Source organism: Nipponia nippon, unplaced genomic scaffold (assembly GCF_047370975.1).
Source record: "Nipponia nippon isolate SJK-2023a ecotype South Korea unplaced genomic scaffold, ASM4737097v1 scaffold_7, whole genome shotgun sequence".
Taxonomy (NCBI): Eukaryota; Metazoa; Chordata; class Aves; order Pelecaniformes; family Threskiornithidae; genus Nipponia; species Nipponia nippon.
In genome coordinates, this window is record NW_028262391.1 from 7,157,398 (window position 1) to 7,181,864 (window position 24,467).

Below are 24,467 nucleotides of genomic sequence, written 5' to 3' on the forward strand. Positions count from 1 at the left end.
GATTCTTCCTTTCTCTCCACATTACCATGTTGCAGCCCAAAAATAGCCGCTAACCACTGCACACAGAGCTCCAAATTCAAGCAGCAAGATTCACACCAAGCTGATCAGAGTTCTGAATTGTTGACAGAAAATTAAGCAAAATTATTTTGTACTTTTACTTCTTCAAAAATTTATTCCAATATTTATCATCCAGAAAAATATATATCCATGTTTCACTCTACCAGCTCTTCTGCAGTAATCAAACAAAAAAAATATTAATGAATCCTTACATGATGATTAAATCAAGTAACAAAAGCCCCAATCCTAGAAATATTCAGGAGGTAGACCTGGTGCAGATAAGCTGGTCTCATTAAGGCTAGAGGCCACCGGAGACTTGACCGAATGCATTTCTGAAGGACAGATTAAGCTCCCATTTAGAGCCTCACCAATTCAGATTTCTCCTCAAATAACTCACTGCAGAATCAGGCTTATTGTTAAAATGAGTTTTTAATCACAGAAAGCAACAAAAAGAGAAGACACTTACTGTCTAAAAGACTTTTCTTCTCTCCTAGAAACAATATTAAAACCTTCTTGTCTATTTAAGCGGCAAGAGAAAATAAGATTTTACCCAAAAGAGAAGTACACTGTTCAACCTGTCAGCTTTCTTGAAGTTAATGAGAGCTTATGGTGGGAATGAATCATATAGGATAGACTCCAGATATGACATTTCCCACTGAAAACCGTGACTACATTTCCTAGGTGTATTGCAGGGTTATCTTTAAAAAATTTATTAAAAGAAGATGGCAGGACTAGCTGAAGGCTGCTCTGCTGTGAAGTTAAGTTACAACAGACATTTTGAGAGGGATGTGCGAGGAAATCCAGGTAGGGGAGAGATGCTATAGCATCTTCCTTCTCCTTACCTCCTTCCAAAATAAAGCTTATATCCCTTCCCATGGATCTGCAAATCCCTCAATGCCATCACATTGGATTTGGCCCAATATACAGTAGCGTCTAAGTTATATCCCTCCACAGTGACCCCGCAACTAACATACCTAAGACTTCTTCCTTCAGTTCAAGGAGGGGGGAGAAAAAAAAAAAAAAAAAAAAAAAAAACCCCAAAGAACAACCACACAAAAAAAAACCCACCAAAGCGATTCAGCCTTACAATACTGGAAATAATTGCATGTTTGGTTTGACAAAAGCACTTGTTAAAATATTTGTCAGAAATATCCTGCAGGCTCACACTGACGCATGTGCTCCTCACATAGCTGTCCGTGCACTGAAGCAATCCAGCGCCTTAGCACCGGGTGAAAACCCAGATGCAATACATAAATCACAATAGGGGACAGGTTGAGAAATCTGAAGCAAACGTATCTTACATTTGTCCAGTCATAACTGCCGTTGAACCATTTAGCATATAGCTCAATTGGTTTGTAAGTTAATAACAAATAAACTTAAGGAGAAAAATACACCTTCAAAAGGTATAGTATAGAAGGCTCCAGAGAAGGATTTCAGCCATTTTAGCATGTAATTACTCCTTTTTCTTCTTGTTTCTTGCATGGAGTTTGGCCACAGCCTGGAGTCTAAAAATTAAACATTCATAACCACAATAGCTGCATAATAATAATAATAATAATTATTATTATTATTTATGTTTTCCAGCATGTTTCATCTTGAAAGGCCCCCTGAAGTGCAGCCAGCTGTCCTAGAGAAAGGCACAGAGAGCACAGCGTGCAGCGGAATATAGTGCCCACAAGACAAAACACCAGCAAGACCTGGTGCCTCGAAAGCTTCAGTGCCCATTTCAGGCATCTTGTACCTGGTCTCTTTATACAGCCCCTGAAAGACGGGCTGGTAAACTCTGAAAGAGTACTGAACCTACTACTGGGAAAGGATGATGGGCTAAATTAACCCTGAGCAGACAAAATCCTAGTGCATCTTGCAGCTCCCTTGTTCATAAGGATGTTCTCCTGATGATCTCTAAAGCCCTTGTAACCCTCAAGTCTCTTCTGATTAATTTGCTCTTCTCCTCCAAGGAGGAATATAGGAACTTCAGAGCAACATCAGAAAATTTATGGTTTTTTGGTCTAGTAGCAAAGGCAGAAGCTTAGGAAATGTGTTTGTCAGATATTGGCAAGGTCTCTAGTTTCTACGCCACAAGCTTCCCTGAGAAGTCTAGATCATTGGCTGGAAAATAGAAGTAATAGCATCTTCATATTTAATAGATAGGTTACAAAACCAAAATACGTGACAGAACCTCCGGTCATTCAGGTATTGTTGCAACAGAGGAGCATAGACTCATCGGATGCTGTGCAGCTACTCCAGTCACATTTTCACCATCCTTTTGTGTGCTTTTTTCTTTATCTAGTGACTGGGGTTACAGGAGAGATGGAATAAGTTGCAGAAGGGAGAAACTCCTGGCAGTGTCTCCCTTCAAGCCACCAGAGAGACTGAGCCCAAGGCAGAAGGTAACTGAAGGGTTACTCATCACTTACGTGAAACAGTCGAACAAGATTTTAAAAACACACTCTTAAAATTTACCTGTTGTTTAGGCACTTGGAAGTTTCAGCTTCCAGCTTTTCCAGAATACTGTCTTTCACTCCCCTTCTGTCATTTCTATGTTCTGGTTTCCCAAAAACAAAGCAGCATTAATATTTATTCAGCCAGACACCAATTACAAACTCACTTAAATAGCTTCTAGTTTGATATCCAGCACTTACAGGTCAACAACGTTACCAGAACATCTCCACTCTCCACATCTTGAAAATAGCTTCCAGGCATGTATTTTACATGCATTTGTCTTTGACTAAAGTTGCATCCATCAGCCACATTTTGAGGCTATGCTGTGCATCTCAGCAGCCTTTCCAGACCAAGTATTTCGTATATGCAACAAGGGAATCTCCTCTGCCACGTAAAAGAAGAAAAACCCAGAAATTCAGTAAATATAAATGACCAAGTAAAAAAGCAAAGACTATGCAACCTGTAGTGAACCATACTCCAGGGAGCTTCTAACTGCTTCTCAGGAGGACTGGGTAAAATATCTGTATGGATCACATCATGATGAATTACTGGCACTTTTTATGTATGTCACCTAATTCTAACATTTATCCACTTTATGTTACAGCTTCAGCTTTAATTTGATCATCCTCCCCATTTTCTCCACATCCCGAACACTCTTGGGACTCTTTAAAAATAACACATGTATTCAAACTCAATTCACACGAAAATACCACAGATAAATCCAGGCCAACAGTAAGTGATTGGCTTCTCCCCTTGGATGCTAGAACCAGATTTATACAGCTGAAAAAGTCCCAGGCTATCTATCCAACATGTACATTTTCCACCCATCAGCCCCTGTGGCAGTATTCCCTTCTAATGGGCTTTATTTTTGCATTAATTTTGCACTAAAATTGCTCAATTTGATGGCAGGATAATTTGTGCTTAAATCAAGATCCCAAAGAACAGCATGTTAAGTTAAAAATATTTTTTTTTTTTTGCCAAAGACTGAAGAACAGATGACAGATGTTCTTGACAACTTACTGAAGATGACTACTGTTTTGAGCAAGTGAGAGAAGATTTAACTAATAACTTCTAAATGAGATGATGAAATCAAATTCATTTTCAGCACAGACAGCATTATTGTTCCAGCAAAACGAGACACAGTAATGGGCTCTGGTGCAAGGTCCAAGCATGGCTTAGTGGGCCTGATCCTGTGCCACTTCAAACAAGAGGAGGTTTTGTTTTGAAGTTTAGTTCCTTCATACAGATGAGGGCAAGAACACCCAAAATACACATCTATCTCATCCTTGATTATTTCCCTACCACGGAAGAGCATCACGTCAAGCAAGCTAATCCCCAGTGAACTTGTTGGGCTTTGCCCATGGGTGCGTGCATGGCAGCTGTGCCCAGAAAATCCCATGTTTATAAACCAGAGCACAGGAGTTTACATGGGATAAACATGGACAGTCTAAGGAAGTCCCAGGTCCTCTCTACGCCACTCCTGGCATGAGTGCATCTGACCACAAGAGCCAGGTATCCATCAGGCTGGTACCCACCTCTCTGCAAATGCAGAACTTTTCCATTTATCCTGTACAGTGGGGCACTTTCTATTGTCAAAGTGAGTTAGAGAGGTTGCATCTGTTTTACCACCGAACAGCTAAAAGCTGTTAGCTAAAGGCTGGCAGAAGTATGTGAGGCCACAGCTCAGAAGAGAGGGGTGCCGGGCATAATCTCTCGTGAATTTGCCCAATACTTTCATTTTCTATCCAAATTGAAAAATTTTATTGTAAAATTAGCTATAAGGCTCCCTTTCCTCAACGTGACAGGTAGTGCCCTGTCCGCTTGTCGGAAAAAATCAGAGCTAAAAAAAAAAAACTCAGCAGCAAACTGAAGCGAGCTGGGTGATGGACAGGGAGATGCCCTTAGAGTCCAGCACTGAGCAGAGTGGAGGCTGCAGTTGGAAATGCCGAGCTGAGCTGCTGGAAGTGTGGATGGCGGGAGGAAAAGTGATAAACAGGGTGTCAGTGGAGCCAGATTTATCCACACTGAAATAGAGAAAGAAAAAAAAAAAACTTCTGTCTGCAACAGCTGGCAGTCAGTCACAAGCTGATAGGAAAGATTGAACAGGGAACAGGGAATAAGAATGGATATTTTTATATTCCTAATGTTCAATTTTATGTTGATGTCATACATATTAATAAAGGGAATATTTATTATAGACATATTGGCCATTTTTCAAGGCTTTCTGCAAAGTGGAATTGTTTAAATTTGCTCCACTTATCAGGGTGAAATAGGATTTTTAAAAGCGCCTATAATGACAGAGATGGAATGAGCAACTGGGGGAGGGGGGTAGTTTACTTGTTTTTTGTCGTTTTTAATTCAGGCTTTAATGCAGCCTGTCACTTGACTTTGAAGGGAATTAACCCACTAATATAAGACCTAGCAAAGTGTACTTCAGGTATATCACACCCTAAAAAGGCATACTGTATACATGCAGAGGATGAACACAGGGATATATACACACTACTATTATCTATAGATAAAATATTTTTTAATAAGGCTGTCTTTTCTGATTTCAAATGTTAATTACAATAACAGCACCTTAAAAGCTACATAATATAACACAAGGAGATATCCTTTCCCTGTCAGAGTACCTCTGCACACAGAAAGCCTTTCGGAAAGAATTGTTCCCAGGGAAGTTTGCTCACATAATTTTTTGAAGTTGTTGCTAGGGTTTTTATAGCTTATTTGGGAAATTTAGAAGAGCTCTGGAGATCAAATGTCAAATTCTTCCACTGCAATTTTGAAGTTTCACTATTTAATTTCTTGCTACCTATCCATATTGCTTGGAACGGACCCTCAAAATACAATAAGGTCATATGCAATAACACAAGGAATTGAAAATTATTATTACTGAAAGACATGAGAACTGTTGTGATGCCATACATCCTAAGGCACATACAATTTATACAAAGCCTCCACACAGCCACAGAATTCATGTTTCCAACATAAATTATTCCGCAATTCCAGAACTTCTTTCCAGCAGTAATGGAAACTAATTACTGTATTTTACTTCAAAATTACTACATAACACCTACAGAACATGCTACAGAACATACTGCCCTATGTGCCAGCAGTTTCACCTTCTGAAACTATTAGAAGTAAAAAGAAAAATAACAACTCATTTTTCCCCAGTTCCTCCTTATATCTGCCTGAATCAAAAATCCCATAACCATATCACACCAGCAAAATTAATGCTGAACACACAGACACAGATGCACCTTGCTCAGATCTCCCACTTGCTTGGCTGCCTTGCCCCACAATCACACTGTTCAAGGGTGAGATTGCCTTACTTTTAAAAGGTTTTTCCAATACCTAGATTCCTATCCGAATTACAGTTTAGTGTAACTGATAGCAGTATCTATCTCTCTCCCAGCAGCAAGCCCACAGAAAGCAGTAACTGCAAGTCACATGCTCCATGTACCCAACTTTCTCTTCATCTCTTACCCTAATGGATCAAAAACTTTAGACATGAAAATCTCGTTAGCAATGCCCCACTCACCAGCCAATTTTCAGAGAGTTCAGCATATGTCTAATCAAGAGATCATCCTTATAAATCAGACTTTCCTTTTTTAATTGTAACATCTCACTGGGCCTTTCTAATAAATATTTTAAATTCATTAAGCAAGTTTCATAAAAGTATCACCTTGGGCCTTTTAAACACTTCAGAATTTAAAATGTGAGCCTAGCTTAGAGCTAGAGCCTACTTGTGTTTTATGCTGGCATTTCTCTGTGTTGATATTTGAGACTTCACTGGGTGTAATGCTGCTTCATCGCTCCTGGCTGCCTGCTGCAAGGAGCTGATGCTGAACAGCAGCAATTACCACCTTTCTTTGAAGCAAAAGGTGCAGAGGCAATGGATTGTCTCTGGTTTCAAGCCATCCCTAGGTAACTTGGATGACTTGCCTGTTAACTGGTACCCAAACTAAGTATCTCATGAAGGTTCAAATACCATCACAATTGGGACAGGGCATCTCAGCTGTGTTGGTGTTGCTGCAGATAGGGTTTTGCAAGGCTGCACATTGTTGTATGGGATCAGCGACAATAACAGTATAAGATAACTCCTTCAAAGCCTTAGGATACACGAAGTGTTCTCAAAAAGAAGGTCACCACTTGTAGATAAGTCTGACAATTTGATAATTCTTTGTCTAAAACTTGAGCATCACCAAGACTCTGTGTGTAAGGGTACAGAGCTCAGAAAGCAGAACCACACAAAACGATCATTTCTAGTGCAAAGAGTTCCTGTAGACACCTTGGCCTGAGGCTATAACAATGGTAACTAGAAAGACACACCTCAAATTTGGGGAGGAGGTGGAAAACAGGACTCATCCCAGATTTTCTTTCTGTCTCAAGACAATACCAATCATTTTTAAATGCTGTGGCTTTCTTGTCTAATAAAGTAGTTTAAAATGCAAAATCTCAAGAAAAAGGCATGAAGTTTACTTCATATCTCCTTACCATTTGTGAAGCGTGTGGAAATTGTCAGGTAGACGTTAATATCTTATACGTAAACTCTTGGACATTTTAAATCTTCACAATTTTTTTTTCAAGTGCCTTTAAATTATAATCCATTACACTACCTATTCAGGCTCGTATACTTCTGGATTTTTGGAACCTTGCTTATTCTGGAATATTACCATAAAATAAGTGCATTTAAAGACAAACTTGATAACGAATGTAAAATATTATCCTCAAAGTAAGATAGTAAAAATGCCTACATAAAAAGCAACCCAGGGTGTTTCCCATCTTCTTGTGATTAATCCCAGGTATATAAATCCAGTTTAGAGCACAAACCTGAGCATCAAGACACACAGGACAAATTTTATGCTTCAGAGTTACCAGAAACACCACATAGATTTTAACAGTTTGAGAACAAGATGACCTGTTGAGGTGGGGCTTGGCAATTTTATTTCTTTAATGCAAAACTAAAAATCCATCCCTGCGATTTTTATAAATATCCAGAGCAACTGCTTTACTGTACATGAGAGATCACTGAGAAGCAATTGTTTCTCTCTCTGTTTCACTGCCATTTTAACATAATAGCAGTATTCTCTGCACCTACTAGAAATAACAGTTTGGGATGGGGGGGACTCCGCTTTCTTCCCCACAATTCAGCTTCCCACCCCAATTATTTTTTTTTTCCTACTATCTTATGAAGGAAGACTGAGCAAAGAAGCAGATGCATCAGGCTGTTCAATGTTCCTATTCAACTTCTGTAAACACAGATCTTGTATAAACCAAAATGAAATCAATAAAAAACACCTCCACAGTAACTTATCATTTTACTATTAAATTTATTTATTTAGTTAAAATCAGAACGGGCTGGGGGGCAAGAAGGAGGGAAAAGTTTTATTACCCTAACAAGTATTGACATTCTGGATTCAGTTTCTTATTCATAAAAATTAAGTTTCCCAGACCATAACTGTTAGAAATGACACCATATGTTCCCATGAGTTAAGATGTACCTCTGTGAATAACTGTTCATAAAAGTAGTGTAAGGAAGAGAACATCAACAGAAGATAAACTGGTCACAGCTATCAACCCCACCACAGACAGCATGGCTTAATACTTTTCCACATCAACATCCTTTTCAGCTTCAGCAGCACAGTAGTCATGGCTTAGACCCTGAAACACTTCCAAAAAAAGGGAGGGTGGGAAGAATTGTTGACAATACCATTGACTTGCCAAAGCGAAACTTTATGAAAGTATACTGGCCTGTCTCTGAGGACTCTTTACTTGCAGTGTGCACATAATGCATCTCAACAGAAATATCCTGAACTAGAGGATTTAATTCAAGGTCAGATATATTTTTTAACTCAAGGATACTGTGAGATAATGACAAGCCATATAAGAAGATTTATTTAAGTATTCCGTATAAATGGCTTGCCTAACCTTTAATGTTGAGGGAGTAGCTGTTAGAACAGTATTTTTAGGTATAAAAAGCAATGTTTTAATTAAAAGAACAAGTGTTTTATACAGAGGGATTAGTATTTCTTATCTGATTATATATATATTTTTTTTTTTTTTTAAAAAGCAATCTGTACTGGTTAGCTTTGTTTAGCTACTAGCTGCGCTTCATGCGCCTCATCCATAGATGTTTTAAATATTTGGAGACTCCTACACCTACAAGCCCAGCAGTAAAATCAATCACAAAATTTGACGTGAAAAGCAACACATCCAAGGTACATGAAAGGAAGGCCATGAGTGAAAAAAAATTTAATAATGTAGGTTTTATTTAAGCAAATGTTGGAGAAGTACTGGAGTAATTTTGCTGTGCCATCACTTTTTACATCCAGCAGCCTCATTTGTGCTGACAATCCTTTGCTAGTATTTTTCAGATAAAAAAAAGTCTTAGAAGAGAATGAATAGTTTCAAACAGATTTCTTTACATCCTTTTATCTTATCAGTAGCAAAGATGTTCATCCTACACCCACTACATTTCAAACCGTACAGCGTAGTGAAGGGTGAAGCTTTCACTCAACACTGGTTGCAGAGATGCACAGAAGCATCTGCTCTGTGCTCTGCAGCAGATTCTGAGAAGAATTGTTCCTCTGGAAAGGCCTTGGCATATAATTGACATATATTATTTATTGCAAACGCTTCTGGCAGTCAGGTAGTTTGCTTGGTTTTTAATTTGCTTATTATTTATTGTTTGGTGTACCTGTGGCCTGGAGACTTGATAGGCAAGTTCCTCTGCAGTATTTAAACAGGATTTAGTAATAACATTTTTTCCAAAATGAAAAACTGACTTTTCCACTTCTTGAGAGAAAGCCTTTGCACTAACCACCTTGTTAAATAAATTGAAAATACATTCCCTTTCCTAAGCCTCATAGATGCAACTAATTTTCCTTGCAAACTCTTCACTTCAAAGCACATGCACTCTATAAATTCCCAGCTGTCAGCCAGGGTGGTTGCACTTCCCAACAAAGACATGGGGGGGGAGCAGCTAGAAGTGCTTAACAATTATAACAAGTTATGTTCTTAATATTCCCAACACACACTGATGCTGCCCAAGCAGTTGTCAGAAAACTGACTCATGGTCTGAGAGCTCCCCCAGTCCAGCTGCAGTCACTGACATGTAGTATATATTATTATGGTCTTAGCCAAAGAATTGTCTCTATAAATATAGAAATAAAATCGCATGCTTAAGTCACTCAGGTCAAGATAGGGATTTGCAAAGTACTCAATACCAAGATAGTTCTCCTTCCATGAACACTGGTATGTGGGTTTGGGTGGGGTTTTTTTATTTGTTTTGTTTTTTGTGGTCGGTTTGTTTGGTTTTTAGCAGGAAGGGAAAAAATAATTAAAAAAAAAAAATCAAGCAAGACCAAAAATCCCATGCCAGCTTATTAAATATTCAACCAGTCTGGACCAGCTGTATGTACCTTACTCATTTTGGCAGGTTTATTACTGTCTGAAGAGATATTTATTTTTGCATTAAATATGCATTCAAAAAAGTCAAGTAAAAGGTTTGACAGGTGAGTTGTGATCATTTCACACAAAATTTATTTAAGTAGTTGGCACATAACCACACACCACAAATATTTTTCACCCATTCTCCCCAGAGGGAAACACACTTTTTTGCACCTGGCCCCCAGTACGCAAGGAACAGAGGCGGCTGCTCTCTTTAGAGCATGTCATTTCCCAGGATCTGTTTGCAACAAACTTGCTATTAAAGATTTAAATAAAGTAAATGAAGTCTGTATTTTAAAGGATTCTTTTCTTTCAAGAAGGTGTGTAAAAATAGTTACATTATACATTAACTGAGCTATAAAAGAACCTGCTATCATTTCATTTGCTTTTATAACCTTCCTCCACACATAATATCACATTATGCACATTATAATGAAACCTGATTACACTGAAACTTGTAAGACAGCTGGGTGGTGTTCTCTGAACAGGGCTCCCTCCCCACACACGCACTTTTCCAAACAGCCTTGTCTTCCTTGATTTCCCAAGTACAGTAGATGTTTGACAGTCTCACTATGAAAACCACATTAACAGAGTTGTAGGAAAGGAATTTTTAAATAAAGAAAATTCTGTTGGGGTCTTGTTCCTTGGATCTGGTGTGGGTATGTTGGGGGCTTTTTTTTGTGGGTTTTTTATTTATTTTGAATTGAAGATGGGGTGTAAAGTGCTGCATTAATTCATTTGCACATCTATCCTATAACCACTCAGTTTCTCAAAAAAAAAAATCACACTATTAAATTAAGCCTTAATTGACTGACAAAAATCAGGCTACCTAGTTTAGCAAACTGACCATCCAGTGCTTAGGAATGAATCTCTCTCCCATTCAGTATTAATACACACTGTGACAGCACTGACACCTCAACAGCATGGAAAGTGGTTTCCTCACATTGTTTGCTGCCTGGAAAGTGAAGACTGGCAGATGTTCAGTCCTTCACTTGCCAGGAAAATTAGCACTTTCCCAACAGATATGCATACTGAGTGAAACATCCTGTAGTCATTGACAAAATAGATCTCAGCATGGCAATGGACTGCTTGGAGACAGGAGCTCTTCGAACTCAATATGTCAAAGTACAGGCAAAGTTGCTATTTGCAGCCACACAATCAAGACCTCAGAACCGTGTAATTACCACAACATCAGAACTAACACAATTTACTATCCACTGATAGCATCTTCGCTGAGACAAACTAATTTACAAAGCTTTAGTAGTATAAATGTGTTTTATCATTTTGGATTTAATCTTAAGGAATCTTGGATTACAATGGTTTGCATCAGTTTATTTGTATTACTTATATCAATTTTATTTCTAATTCTTAGGGTTTTATATACTTATTTGTGTTGGGGTGGGAAAGATGCACAAGCAATTTTTCTGAACTTATTTGGGTTATCATTTCAAAATTTTCAAGAAATCAGTCTAAATTATTAAGTTTTTTCTTGCCTAATCCCTATTAAACTATATGAGTGATTGCTACAGTAAGTCTCAAACCTACTAACATTAAATTGCTATCCAATGCTGTGCATTTTGTATGATTTCACTTCTAAGACATGACAAAGATAGATTTTCCACATGTAAAGAAATCCCTTTGAAATATAAAGAAAGGAAAAATTGTCATTAAGTGCCAAATGCTTTGGTACCCACACCCACAAAGACAGCTACAAAATTGCAAATGCTAGACCTAAGATGGAAGGAAGAAAAATATTTACTTCTGACAGAAATATTTTATTCCCTGGTCTGTATATCTCATGCAGAGAGATGAAGCCTCCCATGCATCCCAGACTAACCCAGCTGGAGTTAGTGTTCCTTTGAGCAAAGTCCTTGTTTGCTGGGGTAACTGTTTGGGTACCAACCAGATCAGCCGGTGACCACAGAGGGAGGGCAGTTTCCTGCTTTAAGATTTTGTCTGTAGAAAATATTAACCTAGAGTCACATTTAATTCCCCCGGAACAAAGTACCCTGAAATCATCTCAAGAAATCTAACAGTTCTTACAATGGTTCCAGGTTTTCAGAGGATTAACTGGCACCAGCAGTTTTCTACTTCCATTATGCAGCATTGAAGAGGAAGAAAGAAATAAGCAAGAGGCATTTGGGAATATTTGACATGTCTTTGTTTTAGAAGACCAATAACGAAAAACCTGATTGCAAAGTCCAAAGCCACTATAACCAGATATTGATATCCTCAGCACCCCCGAGACCTCTAAAACCTAAGGCACTACTTGCGCTCGTTATTGGCACTGTTTTACTGCTGTCCCCAGCCCCTGACATAGGGAAAGAAAAAAGAGCATTTGCCCACTTACACTAGTGTCAACAGACACTAAAAAAAAGTTTAAAAATTGAATAATTACGGAGTTTGTTTTGAATGAATTGTAGAACATAAGTATTTACATCCCACTATAAAATACAAGATTAGAGATGCAGTCAGTACATAGTGTAAGAACCTTCTGAAGGTTAAGTCTACACTCTTAACTCTACACCCTTCCCCTTCATGGTTTCCAGGACCATAGTGAGGACAGGTGTTTCTGCATGCTCAGAAGACAGGATAATTTTATTAGATAAGCCCAGATGGAAATAGGGCTCTTCCTAGGCAGTTACACCAGTATCAGTGACAACTACTGATGTGCAGCAGCCCTTCAGCATAGAAACTGTAGGTCCTGTACTTCACAGGCAGAGCTCAACCACTCAAGACATTCAAGGAGTGTCTCTAAGTCCAAGTTGTCAGCAAAGGCTGTAGTTGCACAGTCCTCTGAAAGACCATTTCAGCAATAATAACTGGAAATGGTTCATCTAACTACAGAGACAGCATAAAAGGGCAATTTGTTACTGTCACCCTGATTTGGTATTTCAAATAATCTTGACAGGTAGTCTTATTAGTCACTATTTGATGTTATCTCCTACGATGCCACATGAAACCCATAATCACTTGAAACAGCATTTCCTTTTCTTGATTTTCTGTTCATAATTGTCAGGTATGAAATACAGCTTGTCTTGGGCCAGTAAAGCATCAATATAGGATTGCAGCTACAGTTGTTTCTTCTATAAAATGCATTTCATAGCAGACTGGGAGTGTTCACAATGGAATTTATACCACTTTAGCAGTAAAATGAAAGTCATGTTTTGGAAAGAGCATAAAAATGCATATTTAATGACAAAATCTTGTAAATCCTAGCCTAGAATAGTGTTGAAGTCATCCTTTTCTTGCAAAAACATTGAAGAGTCTATATCCTAACCAACTTAACACAGGTCATATGTTTGAATGATTGGGATTCATAAAGTGGCTCAGAACACATTTAGCTGTCTCAGCGTTTTAGGATTTAAGTTAAAAATACGAAGCAATAAAATCCAAGTGTGATTATTCAGTAGGTGCATCTGGTCACTGCTGGAGAACAGCATTTGAGCAATGCTGTTCAGCAGGCAGTTCAAGTACAAGAGGCTGGCAAGTGTGATGCTCGGTCTTTGAATGAGGCAGACACTTGCAATTCAAGTCATGGCTGCAATGGAGATGGCCTAGCAGAATCTCCCTTGGACAAAAGTCATTGCTCCCCACTGCTCTGAGTGTCCTGATCATCCCTACTCATCATCAGCCTCTCTCATCAGATTTGGTCTTCGGTGGTTTTTTGTCTCCATTATCAGGTTAACAGTAAATATTTGTCACAAATTTGAGGCTAATGATTTTTGCACTAACACGAGCAGTTTCAAAGTTCTGGTAGGTGAAGGAAGACACCCAAGAATAGAAGAAAGGGCATATCAGGGTAAAGTAATACAAGTCAAAAAGGAAACAAAACCAAAACCAAACCAAAGAGCAAAAAACCAAACACATCAACGTCTTCTTTATTTATCCATGGAAAGGGAAAGAACTACTTATCATCAAGTCCTATTTGCTACCCATTTTCTGCCATCTTCTTGAAACAATAGAATAATAGGCAACTTTGTTCTTTCATTTTTCTAACCGGTGAAAGAAAACCCAGAAGCTTAAGGGAGAGGGAGGAATATTGAAACGGTAAATAAAAAGTGTAGGAAATAAGGGCAGGAGACAGGATGGGGACAAAAGGAGAAGAGGATGTAAATCTTTGCTTCCAAAGAGTGTATTAAAGCTTTGAATTTGCTACCTTCATGTGAAAACTGAAAGAACATAATTTTCAAATTAGATTTTGAACATCAGTAAACTGCTTCTGCCTAGACACATACTTTCACTTCATGTAAAGATTTTCCTAAGGAAAAAAAAACCTGAAACCCAAGAAATTCCCACAGAGGTAACTTCCAGCTCTTTTCTTCCAAAAAAACAGGAAAGCCTCAGTGAAGACATGCCAAAAAAAATGTGTTATAAACATCCCAGGATTTGACTCCAACAGAGTACTAAACAGTGGTGGGCATCCATGCAGATGCAGCAGATATCACTCTGCTGCTCACGTTCATCACTTCATTTAAGAGAATCACAATGAGAGATTCACAGCAGCTTTGCAATCATATCTGAGCACAGGAGGCTGACCTGGCTCAAGAGGTCTGCTATAAATAACCTAATGGTTTAATTTAATAGAAGGGCTTTAAGAAAGAAACAAGGGAAAAATGATCCAAAACAAGCCATTCCTCAAACTTTCTCAGGATTCTTAAAGTGCCAAAAACAGAAGGTGCTGATTATACATAAAATCCAAAGGGCGACACATATTTAGAAGGAAAAAAAACAACACAAAAAAAAACAAAAACAAAAACCAACCTCCTGTAAACAATGTAAGGGAAGATTGGCATTGAATCGGGGAACTCTGCCTGAAGCACAGAAACCAGGAGGAGTCTCATGGAGCCCAATGAACCTGAAGGAATCAGAGATGCTTTCAGGAAGGCAACATTAAAAATAAAATATTCAAGCTATAAATATGCCTTCCTCTGGCAGTGACCCAAGCCCCACAGTTAAGATAAGCAGGACAAGTGTCTAAAGGCTTTTTTGACCCCTCCTGTGAAGACACTGACTATGTTCCAGTCACCAGCATAGGTAGGAGCAATAACCACTATGAAATTTCCATGGCCGCCAGGTTCAGATGGACCCAGTGGCAATGTCAACACTTCCACGGATGAACAGAGTCCGATACTAATAGGGGAATCTAATGGGAGAACCTGCCCAAAAAACATCACCCCAATGCTGCAGCAATAAGTTCAAAAAGGTTGTAGGCCTATCAAAGAGGATTATGTCTTTTCATGAGACTAGTATTGCTCTTCTGTTACACATAGGAGGAAAAAAAGTACAAGAAAGGTAACTTCTGACTCAATTAGCATTTGCTTTACACTTTCAATAATAGTTTGCCTTACATTTCAATAAGAATATGAAATGTACTTTAAAATATGCTATATTTTACTCAATTAACTGGAATTTTCAGCATGACCTTTCAGAACTAGCTAACAGCAGAGCTACACATCTTGAAGGAGTGGGGGAAATCACTTATTTAAAACTAGATAGACAAAAGGAACAACACAGCTCCAAACCCATTCAAAGCTCTTCCCAGAAGAAATTTATAAAATCATGAAAGAATCATTTAATACCACCACAGGGACTAATGGGAGTTTTGTAAATTATTTACTCAGTCCTCATACTGCAGGAGACAAGGGAAAACTTGCAGCTAATACTTGACACATTAGTTAGTCTTTTACTTCTGTTTTATCAGCCTGCTCATGTGCTCTTAAATTTGCTGACCCATATTCTTGAACTTATTGAAAAGATGCAAGTCTTGTCTGCATACAACCAAAGTTGTAAAACTTGGATCTCTTTTTAACTATATCTTTTCGTGTAGCCACTCCAAAGGTGACCCATAAAGAAGATAAGATTTAATTTCAGATCTTCCATGACAAAAAGCTGTTAATTCATTATAGTTATTAGCAACAAATAAATGCTGCAGCTAAATGCACGTTTCCGTAAAATATTAGTGTCTTGTCATTCATTCCACTGTAATATTTTCCATTTATCAATCTGTTTCATCTAAGTAATTTTCAGACAGAGAATGTAGTAACTCATCTCTTCAGGAAAGGCTTCGTCAATGACTAAAGTAGCAAAACTCTTCCCTGCTCTCTCAGTTGGGGAAGATGCAAAAGGAATGAATAATCAAACGCCTTTCTCTCCTCTCCATCTCTGCAACACAGGAGGGAAGGGGCCACATGAGAGCTTCTGTGAAATTGGGAAAAGCTGAGAATACACATTTTTTCCATGATTTCCCTATTGAAAATCCCCTTTCCCACCAAGGTATGAATTTAAGAGTTCAGGACAGCTGACTGACTTTTCACCTGATCAGGCTAGTACCAACAACCTTTTGCTTCTCTGACCATCATTCGGGCTATGTCATGCAACCACCCAATTCAAGGGCCTCAGAGCAGGACAGAGAATTCAAGGACCTTTCCTTTTTATTACTATTGTGATAACTTTCCTTGCTGGCTTGAAATGTTCTTTGATGTGTCACCACCTTCTTTCATTGCCAAATAAAACAGCTCTACAGATAAACAAGGCAAAAATTTCTTCTTCCATTCCTGTAAAGACTTACACAAGAGCTCCACACTTAAAATGGCAATGGTCCCACAGACCTGTGAACAACCACAGGATATTTTTCTTTGTATCTGTAAGTATGGACATCTTCTCCTTCCTAGTTGGTCTTACTTCAAGTAGACTGACAGATACTAATTTGATCAAATTTGATGGTCTTATTAGTAAACTTTTTGTATATCTAGAGACAAATGAAAGTCAGAGGTTGGAGGGAAGAAGAGAAAAAATGGAAAATATTTTCCTTGTGTCTTTATCACTCTTTCATGATTAAACATAATCGACAAACTCATCAGGCCTGAACAGTTACCATGTCCCTGGTTCAGAGAGAAATAAAACCACCTTTAATAAAAGGCTACATTGAATTAGGTATTAGGCCTATTGATATTTCCTAGGCTGGATACAGAAAGAAGCCTATTTCAGCATCTCTCAGGTCACCAGCAAACATTACGATTATGTGCCTCCATACAACTGAGGCACAGATGTAGGAAGAATATTGAGCTTTGGGGGATAATCAGATTTATTTTTTTCAATAAGTAGAGCATATTATTTTCAAGTGGTTAACTGAGAATAACTCTTGCAGAAGTACAATATAACAGTAATTATTCCGAAATCAATGGCACAAAAGGGTTCATTTTAAATCATATTATGATTGCTGGATTAAAGTAGTTATTATATAATCGGATAGCAATTACTCCACCTTAATAATTTCTGGGTTTCTAAGGGTGAAAGTGATAATACAAGCTACAGCAGGTGTCAAATTTTAGACTTTGTGAAATGAATATTCTAAAGGCTGAAAAGAAACAAACATATTAGCATATAAAAACCACAAGCGTAGAAAATAGCTAAAAATATAAAAATACTTCAAGCCTGTTGCCTTGAGCAGACATTCAGAAGCAGTTCACTCATGACAAAGGACTTTCAACGCGTGGTTTATATCACAAGGAAGCTAAAGCTTCTCATCATCCCTTCTCTAAATAAACTTAATGGCTTCTTGTATAATCAACTTTATTGTCTATGACTTAGCCACCTCTTTGTGAGAGACAAGTCTCTAACAGCTCATAGATTTACAGGACACTGTAGAGACATTCTGCATGTCTTCATCACACTTGGTTTTGCTCTAGTTCAAAGTTCTGCCAACTCTTTTACTGTAAAGGCAGCCTCAACCATGTTGTTCTTACCGAGTTCCTTACTCCCTTATCTCATTTGTCTTTAATCTGAAACACCTTTCTTGTTTCTTTAAATACCAGGTGCCTACTGCTTTTTGATCACGTCTCATTCAAACAGCAGCACTTTTCCAGATGCCACCAAAAACCCAGCTCAGAAGAGTTGGGAAGAATATAAATGACAAACAACCCTATTAGTAACCTTCTCTAATTCCTCTGTTCTTTCTGTGATTTTTTTTTACTTATTCCCAGCTCCTGAAAGAAATCCATGCTAACAGACCAAAGCAATGAGGTTTTTGACAGATTCAAGAGCCTGTCCATCAGGCCCTAGATACAGGAACCGAGGCTTTGTTTCTAGCTTCCTTAGAGACAAGATCTCATCCATGCCTCAGTGGACACCATCAGTGCTTAACAGCTGTAGCAAGAAGGTAGAACTAAATACACAACTTCCTTATTATTCTTTAAAATACAGTTCCCTTTGTGTAAGAATATATTGGTTTGTATTACAAACTAAATGGCAAGTTGAAATAAAGTCCACCTAGTTGCTAAAGGATAAATATTTGAGGCATGCCATCGAATGTGAATTCCATTTGGCAAGGTAAGTAGACACTGAAGTTCAATATACACTAAGGTAAATGTACAAAGTTTAAATACAGTTAAAGCAAGGAAAAAGGGAAGTCTCTTGAAAAGAGATACCTATGCGTTGATTGTAGATTTACTAGATGTACTTCAACACACTAATTTGTGCACAATCCTATCAACATAGGGAAACACTGAGGAAAAGTAGAACTTGAAACACAATCAGGCAGTAATGTAAGCAGATGGATTTCTGTCACTGGACATTTCTGTAAGATTGATTTCTTTTTGTGAGGATTTGCAGTAACAAAATTATTATGAATGCTTCACAAAATCTAACCAGTTATGGAGTTTTGAAGTGAAAGCTGTCAATATAGAAAGGATTTGATTAAAATCTAAAGAGAAACAACATTTGAGAACATTACAATCATAGAAATCCAAATCATAGAATCGTCAAGGTTGGAAAAGACCCTTAAGATCATCAAGTCCAACCGTTAACCTAACACTGCCCAGTCCATCTATACCATGTCCTCGAGCACCACATCTATCCGTTCTTTAAATACCTCCAGAGATGAAGACTCTGGATGTGAAAGAAAGATGTCACAAAAACTCATGGAGAAGGGGAAAAAAAAAAAATCTTCCATTTGGATTTTCTTCTTTGGAATAAATACTCCACAATTGTTACAGAACAAATCCAGAGATCTGGGTTAAGATGGTGTGGGACAGTCTCAAGAGAGCAAATATGTGCTCATGGCAAAACTGCTAGCCAGCTCAGAAAGAAAACTGCATAGTCACGGCCTTTCTACCAACAGCATTCATTCCTACCAGTGCCAAAATAGATGTTGACAAGAGTTGAGCAGAAGTGGTCCTAACAACCCTGCAGACACAAGAGTGTGGGATTTTGGCATAAGCCCTGCAGTAACTAGCCCATCCCACCGAATACCTGCTCTTTGAGCAGCAGCCACAGTTAGACTCCTGCTAACCAAGGACCATTCCTTCTCTTACAGCATTCAGTAATCAGAGTGCACCCTTGCATATGAGCAAGCAGGAAAGAAAAAAATAATCCCTAAGTCTGTGATTAATTTATGATTCACAGTGTGAGACTTGCTTATGCTAGCTTGCATAATTAGAAGTGCTGTTACTGGTCATAAGGAGCTGGTTTTAGATTCTAGCAATGCCCATGAGCCACAGCAGGACTGCACATACAGCATTGAATCTCAGCCCCAAAGCTATCACCGAGTTCAACAGGCACAGGATAATCTCTGCTGTCCGTTACCATCGTGACAAAAAACACTGTACTAAAGCGTTTCTCAGTGTCCTTTAGCAGTGAGACACTAAACATTAAAGCAGACATCAAAGCAGACATCAATGTTACAAAACATTAAGGTAGCATAAGCAAGCCCCATATTATTCCAAGGGCATATTAACCATTTATCTCTCACCCAACATTTTTCTATCTCATCTGTCTGCCTACTTTCCATAAAGACAGCTGCTATGTCTAATTAGCATAGGCTACCTAATTGCTCCTTAAACTAGCCTCACGTTGAATTTACACTTGCTAAAGTGCTACAAGCATAACATATAGATCTCTTTGGAGATCTATAAAGTGCTATAGAAAGCTTGGAAGTAAACTGTAAGGCTGCATTACAGATGATTTCCCTCAACCTAAACTGTCTGCATTATGCAGATAAAACAGCAATGTATACAACAGGACAAAGCAGAAAGACTTGCAGTCAAATAATATTTCTCCATCACCATTTCCCAAGAAAAGCATCCTAATACATATAGTTACCACACTACCTGGAGAAATATGTTAAAGATGGTAAAAAAAAAATCCACTCTACTGAAACAGTTTTTCAGGGCAGGGCATTTTAGCAGATTTACTCCAGGAAAACAGATTGGCAAAGATCAATGGCAGCAAGATGCATCAACCCTTTATTGCTTGTAATTTTTGAAACATTAAACCAAGAGCCTTAAATGAATACTCTCATATTCTTCAGAAACTGAAAATACTGAAAACAACTTCTGTTTCTCTAGAAAGAGAAGCCCATTACAAAAATAGCTAATACTGAAGTTCTTTAACCTCTTTATTCATCTTATTTAGAAACTGATGAGTGCTGCTACGCCACTAACAAAAGTTATGATTTCTGTGTTAACAAAGATCTCATCTCAACAATTGTGCTGACTTGTCTGTCATGCCCTGTGCTGAATGCTTGTGAGACACAGCAAGAAAAGTTATTATGAAGAGAAAGAAATGTCGGGTGACTCCCATCCATGTGCAATTTTAAAACCAAAAAACCCACAAGCTAGAGAAATTAGCAGCTGGCACTTTGGGTTGTCAGCTGCCAATGAACTGCATTGTTTTAATTGTTGGAAATGATTGATTATGCAGCTGAGCTACTGAGGTAGCTGAACAGTTTCACGACAACGCAAACAATGGTAGTGTCACTCATTCTCCTCTGGAGACGTGGTCAGATGGAGAGAACAGTACTGCTTTGCCGTGCTAAATTACGGCATCTAGGAGAATAGCTACGATTATTTTCCCTGTCACTGAACTTCAGTGTTGTTGCATCTATGTGGACACCTGTTGCCTGAACCAGTGCGTATCATCAGTTTGGAATTACAAGAAAAAAAAACATTTTATATAGTGTGCATATATACACATACACAAATTCTTTGTTCTTTATGTCTCATACTTTTCCTCTTACCATAAGGATTCTGCAGAACATTCAACATGCTCAAGACAGTATCAATTAGGAAGGCAGGTCTTGCATCATCTTGAACCACATACAGAGGAATGGTTCCTTACTATTAAAATAACAGGGGCGTATTCTGTTTCCCCCAAAGAATTAACTTTGTTCAGATCAGTAGGAATTTGGAGGATCTGATAAGTAGTAGGAAAGCAAGCTGAACATCTTCATTTCATTATCTTTCAGTCTCTCAGGCACATAAAGCATTGCCTATGACCGATTTTTATTTCCTTGCTGGACAAGTTAACTGCAAGTTCAACAGGAGTAAGTACTAATCCAAGAATCCTGTCTTTTCAGGTTTTTTTGTGGGTCCACCCGCCAAGGTGGTTTGTGGGGTTTGTTTTGTTTTTTGGGTGTTTTGTTTGTTTGTTTGGTTTTTTCCAGTTCCGCCCCCCCCCCCCCCCCCATCCTGGTGAGCCTCACCTCAGGAGCCCAGAGGCAAAAACCTAATGGGCTGTTATTTGCTTTTTGTTATTTGTGTTTTTTGGTTTGGTTTTTTTTCTCCAGCTGCTACATTGTTTATAAATAGCAAATTTTTCATGCATCAGAACAAGGGCCTGATCCTTCAGGCTGTAAACACCAGCTGACAGATCAAGAGAAGTCAGTCTGCTACAGGAAATACCTACAAACAATACTGCACGCCTGTCCAATCACTTCCTTTTCAAAAATCTCAGTTTATTAGAAATGCTGCTGGGGCATATACAATTTTTACAGTACCACCAGGTGGCCCATTCTAACTTAAGCCAGTAACAGCAAACATTTCTCTAAACATCAGAGGGGAGAAGTTTGTCACTGTGGTGTTCAGCCAGAAAAACTCTTCTGGGCTCAGCAGCCATGGATCAAGCTGAACTTCTGCTTTGAAGCCTACAAAGCTATTAGGCTGGTCCACCAGGACTTACAGCTGGCCTTGAGTAGTCTTATTTGACCACTCTTGGGACCTAAAGAAAGAAAATTGTACTGGGAAGAAGCTGATTCTTCTAGTTTGGATTACATGTGAGGTGCCTAAAATCCCTCAGTTGGGAAATAGGTGTAAACATCAGTGCAGAACTAAAGTAAAAGCAGTGGTCTTACCACTATAAGATGTTTCTCATGAAAAAGGATCCAGCAAGAGATCTCCATCTTACTGTACCCGCATAGGTTTTCTTCCACACTGTATGTCCTGCTCGTGTTTTTTTCTTGTTTACCCTTCATTGCCCCATCACAATGCTGAATAATGACTGCACGCTGCACTGCTCTGTCCTAGGCGCTCGCAGACAATACATTTTACTACCAAGCAAGTAACCCACTCCCCTTCAGGTGATTAATGGCCAGCATCAGTCATCAGGACAATAAGTTTTAGGAGACTTCACTATAGCAGGATTTTGAGCTCAAAACCAGGATGAATACAGAGGCAGCTAAAACCATGAAAACAGAGGTCTGAGAAAGACCTTACAGCCCCCACCATGTCAGCCAGTCATGTCCTTCTCAAGGCCCTTTCCTACAATTCCCTTCAACCAAGGAAAGGCAAAGTTTGGTGAGAAGCCACCCCAAGACTCAAGGCAAAACTTGGAAGCCTCCTTCCTGCGAAACTGCTTCCCAAAGCATAGGAGAAAGCAAACACCCAGCTCCCACCCTGACACCAGTACAAGGCACAGCCTATGCTCACATGTAGACCCAGGAGACTGCTGTGTCTTATATCACAGACATAGCTCCTGGGTGTATGTATATATATATACAACCAAACTGAACTTAGCAACCCTAGGCAGATCCTACAACAGCTAAAAGACAGTAACACCCCAGGTGGGGAAAATCCACCCTAAATCTCCCATTCAGTGAGAGGTTTCTTACAACTCAGACTCCTTACCTTGAAAGCAATGACTATCCCATTCCCAGAAACAGGCTCACAGGAACACCCAAACCTTCTGTAAGCTTCAGCCCATAGACTCCACAGCAACACTGAATAGCTATGCTTTATCTTTCACTGCTTCCTCCCTTCCTTTTCTGATAAATCTTCTCCCCAGAGCACCCTCCCTTCCCATGGTGCTCTACTGGTAGCAGCTGTTTCTGGTCTGCAGCACAGCCACAGCTGAGAGAGATAATGAAGGTGGGCTTCCTCCAGCTGTAGGGACTTCCAGGCATACACCTGCCAGCAGCCCTCTGCAAAGGACAAAGAGCAAGCACCACCACACACCCCTCCTGACACTCTGCAGGATGTATTTAAAAATAAATGGTTTGACTCTAAGTTGAATAACGATAAACAGTGCATTGCACCTCCCTAGGTTTTCTCAGGAGTTTAACTTCTATAAGTGCAGTTGAGGTTAGTAAAGGCTTATTAGGTAGGCAAGTGTTACATCTCCATCATAAAACTGGAGAGCACAGAGATAGAAAAATCTATTTTTTAGCCCTATTTTTCAGTGTTTCCTTTTGTCAGGCAACTGGCCCGATCTTTATATCTTATTGCCTAAAGGCTTTCACATAGTGAATAAAGGATACTTGGAAAGTAGAACTGAAAATAAGAAGCCATTTCTGAAAGTGCAGTTGTGTGTGATTTGCCAAAGGTCACACAGTGCATCAGGAGAAAGAGAGCACAGGTTGTCTCAGTTCCCAGCCCTCTGTTTTAATGCTTATACTGTACCTCATTGACGGGTAAGTTGTTTACCTAAAGAACATGGCTTAACCCAAAATGTGGTTACATTTAGATGCCGTATCTTTACGTAGAGTAATGGCATGCATATCTAGTGGTGACAAGGTAACATGTCCTCACTATCTTACTCTAGCTGATTTCAACTTCATGAGGTTTTTAGCAAGATCATTAGCATTTTTTTACTCTGTTATACATAGCCTATATTTATTTCTTCATATAATATAAATAGGATATTGACAAAGTCCAAGGAATTATCAAGCAAACACAGCAATGTTCAAAATCTACAGATTAAAAACAATTTATTCCATTAAAGAATCTGTCTCCACTGAAGCTAAAACTCTTCTCGGCTTAAGTGTTGGCAGTTCAGTCGGGCCAAAGTATATTCCATTCTTTCTTGATTAGACCAATTTTAGCACTTTAATTCAATTCACACACAGTTTTTAAGAGCATAGTCAACCACAGCTCTAATTAGTGGAACCCTTATAAAAATATTCACTAAAAGGATTTGACACATTATAATAGGCTATGAGGTTTTCACATCCAGGTCAATAAAGAGCATGATCATTACCAAAGACTGACTTAGGGGGCTGTTACTAAGATGAAGAGCTTCAGCTGTAGGGATCAGTTCTGCCTCAGCAGTAAGACTGAATGTTATGAAAGGGAACTATTGGCAGCTTTACGACCATAATTAATTTCTAAGAGTACCTTTTCTGGGAGAAGTGTTGGTTATGTTTTAACCTGATACTTCAGAGCTAATTCCCATTTCATGAGTGCTGGACAGTTGCTGAAAGACCAGGATGGCTTTGGATAACCTGAACAGTGAAGGGAGCAACC

General features: G+C 38.8%; 1 long non-coding RNA gene across 1 annotated transcript in view; it reads right to left on the reverse strand.

The window, feature by feature from the left end:
• Positions 1 to 22,965, reverse strand: part of LOC148050781 (uncharacterized) — a 43,433-nt gene extending 20,468 nt beyond the window's left edge. The window contains exon 1 of the long non-coding RNA XR_015700625.1: positions 22,854 to 22,965. This is a non-coding gene — a long non-coding RNA (uncharacterized LOC148050781). The remainder of the gene's footprint in view (positions 1 to 22,853) is intronic.
• Between the last annotated feature and the right edge of the window lie 1,502 nt (positions 22,966 to 24,467).